Raw genomic sequence first — 12292 nt, 5'->3', positions numbered from 1 at the left:
GTTTTAAGATTTGGAGAAAATAAGGATGTATAATAGTTTGTCTTTACATTTCTGTTCAATTTTACCTTTCTTTTCTGAAAAACAAAAGTAATAGGAGCAAGAATGTGAAAATTCTTGGAGAATTTTGTAAAAGTTGCAGAGGTGTAGAGCAATATCTGAGGACTGGTTATGGTGGTCAGGAAAGATTTCTTTTCATTCTTGCTTTTGTTTACAAGTGGGAAATATGGAAGTATGTTCGATAATTGATTGTGTGAAAGAAAGGACTTAAACCATTGGCAAGAAAGAAAGTAGGAAGATGAAGAAAGTAAGCTTGCTCTTATAGCTATAGTGATATTGTGTTTATGAAAGTATGGGGAAAGGCATAGATACAGAGAATTGAAAATGGCTTTATATAATGAGTGTGGGAAATTACAGATGCTATGGTAACTATTTTCTGTGAGGTATGAGATGAGGCCATCAAATACAGAGTGAGAGTGTAAGCGAGGACTATGATGCTGCAGACAGCCAAGTCCTGATTTGCAAAGACTGGTCCTCAGGAAGCTTGTTAAAAACACGTGCTCTTGGGGGCCCAGCCTGATAGCATAATGGTTAAGCTCCTCGCCTTGAAAGCCCCGGGATCCCATAAGGGGGCCATTCTGATCCCGGCAGCTCCACTTCCCATCCAGCTCCCTGCTTGTGGCCTGGGAAAGCAGTCGAGGATGGTCCAAAGCCTTGGGTCCCTGCACCCGCATGAGAGACCCGGAAAAAGCTCCTGGCTCCTGACTTCGGATTGGCTCAGCTCCAACCTTTGCGGCTGCTTGGGGAGTGAACCATTGGACAGAAGATCTTCCTCTCTGTCTCTCTTCCTCTCTGTACATCTGCCTTTCCAATAAAATATATAAATCTTAAAAATAAACACATGCTCTTGGACCACAGTCCAACAGACTGATTCCAGATCTCTGAGGGCAGTACTCAGGAATCTACCTATGAAGGTTTGCATATTACCAGAAAGTGTGTGTTATAAAGCAACTGTGCACAGACTTTCTTTTTGTACCCAAATAATTTGCATTGTTAGAAAGACTGATCTATTTACCTAAAAGTCAAAATAACACAGAGAGAGAGAGAGAGAGAAATAGAAATCTTCCACCTGTTCATTCACTTCCTAGAGACCCATAAAAACCGGGCTGGGCTGAGCCGAAGTCCATATCCAGAAACTCCATTCAGGTCTCCCAATTGAGTATCAGGTATGCATGTATGTACTTCAGTCATCATCTAAACTGTACCAAAACTAGAGCGCTTGGAGTGAGCCAGCACTTTGTATAGGTTATAGGAGTATTACAATGGTGGCCCAACCTGCTGCACTTCAACACCCACTCCTAAATCTATCTTCTTTTTTAGAGATTTTATTTATTTTATTAGAAAGGCAGATTTACTGAGAAGAAGGAACAGCGAGAAAGATCCTCTAGCTATCCTGCTGGGTTCACTCCCCAAGTAGTAATAGCCAGAGCGAACCCAATCTGAAACCAGGAGCTTCTTCTGAGTCTTCAGGGTCCCAAGGTTTTGGGCCATCCTCGACTGCTTTCTCAGGCCACAAGCAGGGAGCTGGATGGGAAGCAGAGCATCTGGGACATGAACCAGCACTCATATGGGATCCCAGTGGATCCAAGCTGAAAATTTAGCCTCCAGGCTATCATGCCAGGCCCATGAATTAATCTTTTAATTCCTCTTTGCCTTGAACATTAATTTATTCTTAAAGATTCTTATGTTTCCTATATTTTGAATCATTATATGAGCTCACTGGGATCAAGTTTTTAAGTCAGGGATATAAGGTAGGGTGGCATGTAATGCTTGCACAGTGAAGGAAGTAGGGACAAAAACAAAGACTTCATCCTCCCAATGTAAGACCACTTAGAATCCATTGGAATCCAGACTTCCCTGGGTCCATTTGAGAAATCCATGGGTGAGGCCCCTGCACGTGTGGAATTAAACCAGAAGAGACTGGAACCTCCTGAAATAGTGCACATCCTAAAGGATAGAAGGGAGAGGAAAGCCTTGCCACTAGTCAGAGGGCAAGGATGATGCTGAGTGCATTGCAAGGGGAGCTGTCAAATGGGACACAGCACAAGCCTCAAACCCTCATTTTCAATAAACAGCAAAGCCCCATTCTTGTCCTTGGAGGTCTCTAGTTAAGGAGGATGAGGTGGAAACATGGAACAAGCACAAAATAGTGGAAACAATGGAGTAAACAGACACTTTGGTTAAGGGGGAGGGTCTGAGTAGTCAGCAGCATCCTAGTGATTAGTTGGGACCTCATCTCTTACAGAAACAAAGACGTGAAGTACATCAATCCAAGCAGGGAACACCACTTGAGCAGAGGCCTGTAACCTTTTGTGTGCAGTAATGAGCAGACCAATTTGGCTGTGAAAGGAAATCCATGGAGGGGAGTAACCGGGAAAAGTCTGGAAAGGTGGGCCAGGGCCAGATGGTGAAGGGCCTTGAATGCCAAGCTAAGGACTTTGGCATGTATCCTGGAGGCAGCAGGAAACCATTTAAGTTTTTTAGCAGTAGGGTTACATGATTAGAGGTGCACTTTGGGGAAATTAAACCAGTGGAAGAATGAAAGCAAGATTACAGATGAGAGAGACACTGGAGGTGAGGAGACTAATTAGGAGATCGTTGAAAAGTCCCAGGTGAGAAATAATGAGGACTTGAATCAGGTAGAGGCAGTAGGAATGGAGAGGGGCCAGGAGGAGGTTTTGAGGAAAAACAGATAGACCCTACAGGAGCTGGCAGTTGAACAGAGAGGTGGAAATCCAAGACAACATTAGAGTTCCCCGGCTAGATAACCATGGTGACACAGAAGCAATTTATAAGGACTGGGAGAACAGGGACAGATAAGCAGGAAAACGATGGAGCCGGTTAGTGTGTAATGCTCTAGGGATGGCTGAGCAAGTGATTTAATCGCAGGAACTCTGGGGAGGTCAGTGATGGCACAGTGGGCCTAAACTGGAGTGTGCTTCCTTTGTAGCTAGATGCAAGGCTCTGACCATGTGGACTATTGATTGGCTCCAACACAACAGATGTTTTTATTCTCTGTCTCTCTCCATACACACATGGAGTCAATGCACTGATTCAATAAATAGATGCTGGAAATACAGTCTTGGGTTCCATGTGTGTATGGAGACTAGGTTTGTTCATTTCACCCCATGTGGCAACACTCAAGCCAGAAGCCCAGGAAACATGAGAGAAAAAAAAACCTGATGACAAACCAGTGTGAGTCTACTAGGGAAGAATAAGAACCACTGATTAGGGAATTGATTTCTTTTCCAAAGCATCATTTTAATTTTTTTTTTCTCAAGCACTGGTCTGTGCTTCAACAGAGTATAAAAATGAAGCTGAATATCGGGGTAAAACATTTCCTCTTTCTTCTCTTTTAAAAACTCTATTTCTTAACAAAGCAATGTAAAATCAAACAATTTCAACAGCCCTACTGGGCCCAGGAGAACTCTGGCACATCAAGAAGGGCTTTGCTAAGCTAAAGTACCCATGCCAAAAATGCAGGGACAGGCTTCCCTGCAGCAAAAACAGAATGGGTAATGAAATGCTGGTCTGAAGCTATTTCCTCTAGTAGAAGAAGAAATTGTTTGAGAGATTAAGGAGTCATTTCAAGAAATCAAGATATCTAGAAATCTGTCTAGATAACTAGAAATATATGTCTAGAAATACATATATCTAGAAAATATGTCTAGAAAATATATGTCTAGATATCTAGAAAGATATCTAGAAATCTAGAAATCTGTAGATATCTATGTGAAACACATCCCAACCCCATCATCCAAAGCAACACTTACTGCCTTCTCACATCTGGCCCATGAAGGGAAATCCTTCATGGCACGACGTCACAATTCTGTGTCATCATGCAATCATGAACTTGGAAGGCATGCATTCCCAAGTGTGAATTTTGGTTTGGAGATATATTGATTGTGTGACTTTGGGCAAATCTCTTCATTTCTTTGAGTCTCAATTTACTCGTCCATTGCTATGAGAATTAAATAAGCTAATTAGTGAAAAAACACCCTGTAGAGTACCTGACATATATGGAGACATCTTTCTAACAAACTTTTCATTTTAGCATCACTGTACATTTACATAATAATTGTGAGGGTTGTGCAGACAATATCCATATAAGCAATGGCTGAATTCTCTTCTGTCAAATATTTCACATTAGTACGTTGCATTTGTCAAAATGAGCCAGTATTGGTATTTTTTCCAATTTCCTTGGTTTTTATGTAATTTCTTTCTTCTTGGTCTGGATCTCTTTCACACAACACATTTTATGTTCACTTCTTATGTCTCTCTACACTCCCTTTGGCTTTCACTGTTACAGTTTAGAGAAATTCCACTAGATGTTTTGTAGACTATCTCTGATATTTCAGCATGGTCTAGGTATGGGGGATAAGCCACAAAGGTTTAGTACAGTTTTCATAACTTTCTCATGTGGGTGTTGACCTTGATCAACTGATGGGGTTGTGTTTGTCAGGTTCCTCACATGAGCACGTTGCTCCCTCCACCCCCTCCCATGTGCTACACTTCAGGATGAAGTCACTGTGCTCAGGCCGCACTCGAGGAGTATGGAATTTGTTCACTCATTGAGAGAGAAACATGTATTTTTGGAAATGCTGCTATACCAAATATCTATTTTCCCTCAATTATTCATATATTCATTTGATTATTATTTATAGCAGTATGGACTTGTGGATATTTATTTTGTTCCTGCAATATAATCAAATACCATCACATTTAGTTTGTTCTCAACATATACGATTTACCATTGGAAGGTCTTTTAAATGGCTTCTCTGTCCCTTTGGTATATCGTGTGTGTGTGTGTGTGTGTGTGTGTGTGTGTGTGTGCAGTTTGTTTGGACTTGTTTTAGCACTTTTTCACATTCTAGAACTTTCAGATAAAACTTTCCAGGTTTATCTCATAAGAGTACCTCAAAAAGGTCACTGAAAATATAATTAAAAGTTAAGTTTATCTTGACTTCATAAATTTTGAAATTCATGCACAGTTTCTTTATAATACACATTTTCCATGAATTTTGGAAAGATCCTTTCTGCCCAAGACCTAGAATAAGTTGTTTTCCCAAGGAATCCTTGTTCTTTTTTGTTTAAATTGAAAACTTTCAATGCCATTTTTTTCTCCTTACTTTAAGGAGGTGCAATGAAGATCAGAGTTTATCATGAACTTGTTAAAACATGTTGGAGGTATAGCCATTTGGTGCGTCAGTAAGTAGATGTGTACTTAATGCCTTTTGTGTGCCAGGTGTGATTTAGGTTTTTGAATATATTAATATGCAGTTCACCATGTTTTTACAGCTTCCTATGAATATTGGGACTGTATGTACTATGCTACACATATTACAGTAACATGTTCTATCTATATAGCAAGCCTATGTAAGTTTAGACCCATCATTTTCATTTGATGGACAACTGTGAAAAGATCTTCCTGGCACCCAGAACTCGGATTTCATAGACAAAATAGACAAGCAGAGGGACCTAGAAAAAAGAGAGAGGCCCAAGGCATCTGTATAATTAGAGAGGACTTCCTAGACAAGATGACACCTGAGCTCAATCCTGGTGGATAAAAAGAAATCACGAGTAGAATGTGTAGGGTAGCATTCCAAGAGGAAGAAGACTTTGACTAAACACATCAAGAATTGTATCACATATTATAAAGGGCATGATAGGCAATGAGATATACCCAGGTAGAAAATGATTAAGGTTGACAAGAAAGACAAGGGAGTCATTCTTAGGATCTGTAGCTATCCTGCTAGGTAGCCTAAACCTGCTTGTAAGTTGGAGGAAAAGAGGGAGCAACATGGTAGGTTCCGAGTTATAAGCAGACCATTTAGACCCAGTACTAACTGGTTTTTTTTTATGATCATTACATTGTTGATTAGGGCACAAAGGGTCAAGGGCTACAGGAAAGTGGGTAAGACCATTGTTTCCACATTCTCTTTATTCCTTCCTGTATCTGGGGGAAGGAAGGAGATAAACAGAGAAGCCACTCATCAGGGACCGTCATTTTTTGTTAAGATTTATTTTCTTTTTATTGGAAAGTCACATATACAGAGAGGAGGAGAGACAGAGAGGAAGATCTTCCATCTGATGATTCACTCTCCAAGCAACCTCAATGGCCGGAGCTGAGCCAATCTGAAGCCAGGAGCCAGAGGTCTATTCTGGGTCTCGCATGTGAGTGCAGGGTCCCAAGGCTTTGGGCCATTCTTGATTGCTTTCCCAGGACACAAGCAGGGAGTTGGATGAGAAATGGGCCCACAGGGACACAAACCAGCACCCATATGGGATCCCAGCGCATGCAAGGCGAGGACATTAGCAGCTAGGCTACTGCACCAGGCCTGACACAGTACTAATTGTGGCATGTAAAGGAGACAAAGGAATTGGTTAGTAGGTAATAACCAAGTTCCAGATGTGAGAGTTCAGGCAGTTTGGGAAGCCAGTACACATTATAATTGGGCAGACTTAGACACTGAGAACCAGTGAGGCTCCTGCATTTCTTTTCTTGAAATCTGCAATTTAAGTATTTTCTTTAAATCTGTAAAGTCTGCAATCTGAGTTGCAGGAAAATAGAAAAATTCAAGGAGAAAGCTCTTAGATGTCCATGAATTGGACTAGAAGATCAATGATGTGGATCCTGGGGACCTGTGTTGCCATGGAAAAGAACAGAGTGAAGAACTCTAACACTTAGCATCCATTTCCAGGAAGACTCACATGAGTTGTTATCATGGCGCAGTGGATATAGGCTTTGATGTCAGGCCAACTGAGGTTGAATCCCAGTTTCTGCACTGTATTTCTTGCCTAAGCCTCTGTAAGTCTTAGTTTCCTTATTTTAGAAGTAGAAATTGTTAAAGAATTTGCACACAATGCTCCTACACATACATCTGTGCCTCTTGTTATTGCAGATTTCAAGCTATCCAGGATTTTTTAGCTTATCATGAATGTCACTCTCTCAGCTACCTTTTAGGGGTCAATTCTATTGTCCCTTCTATCCAGAAAGAAATTTATGCACAGAGGATGGAAATAATTCACCTACAATTAAAGAGTTTCCAAAACAAGGTTTTTATTTTATTTTATTTTATTTTGTTTTATTTAGTTTTTGTTTTGTGTGGTTTTGTGTTTTTGAAGGTCAAGCCCTAATTATCTCTATAAACTTTTCACTGACAGAGACACATCAAGCTCTGAAATTCTTGGTCACTTAACTTGTCTATTCACTTACAGTGTGTTTTTAGTACTGATACATGGAAACATTGTTACACGTGATCAGAGTATAACAGAAACCACACACAGCTACAGCCTCATGGATTTGACATTTTTAGTGAGAGAAGCATAGAAATAAGTACACATAAAAGACAATACTTGTATCTGGGTAAGTGCTGTAAAAGACATTCGAATTGGATCACACTTAACCTGAAACACTTTTATTAATGTTGATTCAGTTATTTTGCTCAGATTCAAAAGTGGCAATCCTGAGGTAATTTTTTTTTTATTTTAAGAAGTGTGTTCTAGAGTCCAGTATCATTGTGCAACCAATTAAGCTGCTGACCACCAATCTAGCATCACCTATTAGTGTGAGTTCAACTACTGGCTGCTTGAATTCTGATTCAACATTCTGCTAATGCACCAGGAGAAGCAGCAGAAGGTGGCGCCAGTGCTTGAGTTCCTGCAGAACTCCAAGGGAGACCTAGAGGGAATTCCAGGTTCCTGGCTCTTGGCTTTGGCTTGGCCCAACCCCACCAATACGGCAATTTGGGGAGAGAACCAACAGCTGAAGAATCTCTTTCCTCTCTGTTGCTTCATCTCTGTCACTTGGCCTTGCAAATACATCTTCTTAAAAAGCAATAATAATAAAGCACCAAGAAGAGTGTTCTCTGTGGGCACTGCAGGGAGACAAGTGCTGATGAAGGAAGTTAGACAGAACTGCATAAATAAAGTCAGCAAGCTTTCCTAAGGCTATTGGCAAAGATTTTGCCTTAATGTTGGACCCTGCTGTTTAAAAAAATATTTACGATTATTGGGTTCAGTGGAGGGAGAAGGCTGAAGTACAGTTAGTTTTCCCACCATTTAAAATTTTTATTTATTTTTATTGGAAAAGCAGATCAGATATGCGGAGAGAAGGAGTGACAGACAGAAAGACCTTGCATCTGCTGGTTCACCCCACAAATGGCCACAGCAGCCTGACCTGAGCCAATCTGAAGCCAGAAGCCAGGGGCTTTTTCCGGGTTTTTCATACAGATTCAGGGTCCCACAGCTTTGGGCCCTCCTCTACTGCCTTTTCAGGCCATAAGCAGGGAGCTGGCTGGGAAGTAGAGCAGTTGGTACCCAAATAGTGTTTGCAAGGCAAGGATTCAGCCATTTAGCCATCATGCCAGGCCTTGAAGTACAACTGTAAACACCAAACTAGGAAGAAACATAAGTAAAAAGACATACCTGAGTCCATTATTAATATTAAGCTGTTAATGTTTTACTGACTTCTCTCCTGTGATGTTATTCAGACCATTTTCACTAAACGTTGCAGTGCTAAGGATGTCTTATGTTTCCAGAAATTCTTCTCCAATATAATCTGAAATATCTGTAATGTTGGCATTCTATTTTCCATATAAATTCTATCCTAAGCATTTACTTATGTGGGACAGCTGATGTTGACTGAAACAAGAAGTGACTACTGTCTCTATCACACCTTTCATCATGCAGGAAGCTAAGCTGGAGGTCTCAGAACAGCATGCTCTAAAGACCAAGAAATCTTGGAGGTATCTTGAGGCCTGGGCCCTAACACTAGCACAATGTCACTGCTACCACATTCTTTTTGTCAAAACAAGTCACATGTGCAGTCCAGAGTCAAAGGATAGCACAGCAGGAACGTGCAAGTCACATTAAGACTTTTCATACAATCTCCTATATTTAGCGTGCTAGAATATGAGATTGGTAGCTATGAATCTGCCACTGGGAATTCCTGTACATTATGTTATAATGAGTACTCTTATAAATTAAGCTCTATGTAATAGGGACTAAAACATTATTTTTTTTCTATCTATCCGCTGAATTCGATTTCACAAATGAGATGCATTTGAAATGCTCTAAATAGAAACACTCTCACTTTCTACAGTATGCTTAGACAAATGCTTGCTCTCTCTGCCTTTTTAATACAGAGGAAATTCAATCAGTGGACCCTAAATTTAAAATGTTAATTCTAATGCTCTATTAGAACTAAAGCAGGATTTTTTCAAGGAATAAATCAGCTCAGTGGCAACGAGTCAGATTTTTCTATGTCTGATTAAGGATAACATTCTCTTTGGCATAAATGAAATCTTGGGGTGAGGAGTTGGAGGCAGACCAGATTTCAGAACCATCTATGAAACAAATCCCTTGTGATTTGAATGTATGAATTTGTTGAGATTTTCTGATGGCTAGCAATATGGCTTCAGTTAGCAATGACAAAAAAAAAAAAAACCTAATAGCTGGGCATGGTATTAAAAAAAAAGGACCTCTTTTTCATGTAATTGAATTCTTCAATCTTGTGCTGCATTCATTGAGAAGAACTCTTGGGATGAATTTCTTTGAAATCTTTGCTACTGATTTTATTTTCTGATATGTTGACCTTCTTCATTCCAAGTCATGTTGCAAGATTGGCAGGCTTCGTTTTCTGTGCATCAGATACAGTGAAAGCTGTGTTAAGGCTCCTGCCACTGGAATTTATTCAGTGTGGATGCTAATGAAGAATTTTAAAACAATCTACTCTGCTTCATTCCTCTTTTTCTCATTTCTCTGTGAGGTGAAATTGCATCTCCTTAGCATAGAACTAAAAAATAATGACGAAATCTCTCATTCACAACTTAGTCTGGTTTTTAGCTCATTCTATTCTGAGAAGTCAACAATAAATTTGTATCAAGGATCGTGGCGATTATTATTTTTATTGGTAGAGATGGAATGGATAAATTTCATAGTGGTAATTACCCTGTCTAAATATCTTCCAAATGCATTAATTTACACACTCTGTGTGTATTTACCAGACATGCAATGTGAAAAACACCCAGCTAGGTATTGGCATTGCATATATGAATTAGTCATGATCCCTTGCTTAGAAGCAGTTCAAATCAAATATGGAAGGTGGACAGGCAAAATTGATCCAGGCAAACATGAAATTGCCAATATCTTACCCAGAAAAGTACTTAAAGTAAGAATGAAAGAAGGAATATTTTCCATGCAAACAGGCAGCGTAATGAGAAATACATTCTGTGTTTCACATATCACCAGTAAGTTGAACAAGAAACATCTGCAAGGCCCTCATTTTAGAAACGTGTTTGCTGCATTCTTTGCCTCTCTGGCCTTTCATTACATGCTTCTACAAAATATAAATCCTGTATAAACACAACTATTCTTTCACTTGGTGTACTTGCCCCTGAGTGGGCGAACCGCAGCCACTGACTTCATAGCACCCACATCCCACTTGTTCACTCTATTTCCCTTACTGCTCCCTTTGTGGCATTACTATTTTCATCTTTATTGTTCTGCTTTCACCGCCAACTCTTCCCAATCTATCTATTTAACCTCTGACTCAGCAATGATTTTGCCTCCCCTTTCACGTGCAAAGTAGATCTGTGAAGAACTCTCTCCCTTTTCCCCACTATTCAGCTACACCTAACTGTGTTTGCATCTCCTTTCCTCTGCCCCTACTATTGCAAAGTAGTCATGATTATTTTGCTGAGGCCGATTCTTTAGAAACGTGCCCTTTCAGATGCTACTCCTCCCCTTCATTACCAGCACATGCTTGATTGGTTTCAGTTAGTTTCGAATCAGTCCATAAATAACCTCCTTTAGGCCCCTGAGGCCTGTAGGATCTTTCTCTTTATTTCTTCTAATTGCACAATCACAAGGGTACTTTAAAAGTTCATGGGGAAAATGGAATTGAAATGTGTTTATCTTGGTGCAAAATAATTTTGGAAACCCATCCATAGTGTTTATATTATATATTTTCATGAACATTTTGAATACCCTTGTATGTGTGGACTTCAAAATTGTTTATATCAAAAGAAACTCGTCTTTCAATTCCATTTTCATGAGCTTTAACAAGTGCCCTGAAGATCTCTCTTTATTGCTGTCCCCATTACAAACCTTGTTTTTCTCTCTTGAGCCTCTCCTAATCAAGAGGCTTTGTGCATCACCCCACTTGAACAGCCTTCACTAAATTCACCATGTGATCTTCAAATTCCTTAAACACCAAGTTAGCAACAAAAACCATCTTCTTTAACTGGTCCTCCTAGGTACTGTGGACTATTCCCTTCTCTATGAACCTTCTCCCTTGGCCTTGGTGATACATTTTTCCTGTTTGCTCATCTATCTGTGAACCTTTGTAAGCCCATCATTTTCTATCTGACTGTTAAATGATGGGATTTATTGAGGCTCCCTCATAGGAGTCCTTCCAGGCTGTCCACCTCTTTTTCCTCAAGGACAAAGCTGCCCAGATTCTGACTCTCTTTTGCAAAATCTTCCTAAGCCCCAGATCCAGATCTCTTGTTACCTCATTTCTACACTTAGATGTCTCAAAAGCATCTCAGATTCAGCATTTCCAAAACAGAACTTATCTGGCTCACTCGAAGAAGTGTCTTCATTTCTGTATCACCCTTTCCATGCAGTTACACCCACTTAAAAAAACGACCATCATCCTTGAGATATCTACTTCCTCAATCCTCATCTAATCCCTGACCAAGTTGTTTAAATTATAATTCTGACTCTTACTTTGATCCATCCATTTCTTTCTCTTCATGTTCTCTCTGTCCTTGAACAAGCAACTGGAGCTTTCTCTCTGGAATAGTGAAAATGTCCTCTGCCTAATCAACCTATTGCCTCCCTATCTCTTCCCATCCACTCTCCATTTGACAAGCACAGAGATCATTATAAAATGCAGGAGCACTCTTATCATCTCTTTGATTAAAATGTTTTTATAACTTTCTGTAGCCTACAGAATTAAAGGCAAATCTTTAATATATCTAAAAAGGCTTGAACAGTCTTATACTTGCTTCCCAATTCCTTTGCCACCTGCCATCACCCCTTCTTACCACAAGAATGTGTGCTAGCATTTTTACTACTGTCTTCCGTCCCTTTCTGTCTTACTCTTGTCCATCAGGTATGTGCACAGAAAGTTACTTCCTTGGGGATTCCTCCCAGAACTCTATGACTCACTTCTCCTGGTTCAGACTTCGTGGAACCATAGGCCAAAGTGATTAACTGATCGAGGTCT

This window comes from Ochotona princeps, chromosome 2, assembly GCF_030435755.1.
Source record: "Ochotona princeps isolate mOchPri1 chromosome 2, mOchPri1.hap1, whole genome shotgun sequence".
Taxonomy (NCBI): domain Eukaryota; kingdom Metazoa; phylum Chordata; class Mammalia; order Lagomorpha; family Ochotonidae; genus Ochotona; species Ochotona princeps.
The sequence above is the reverse complement of the archived record's forward strand: the minus strand, read 5'-3'. Positions refer to the sequence as shown.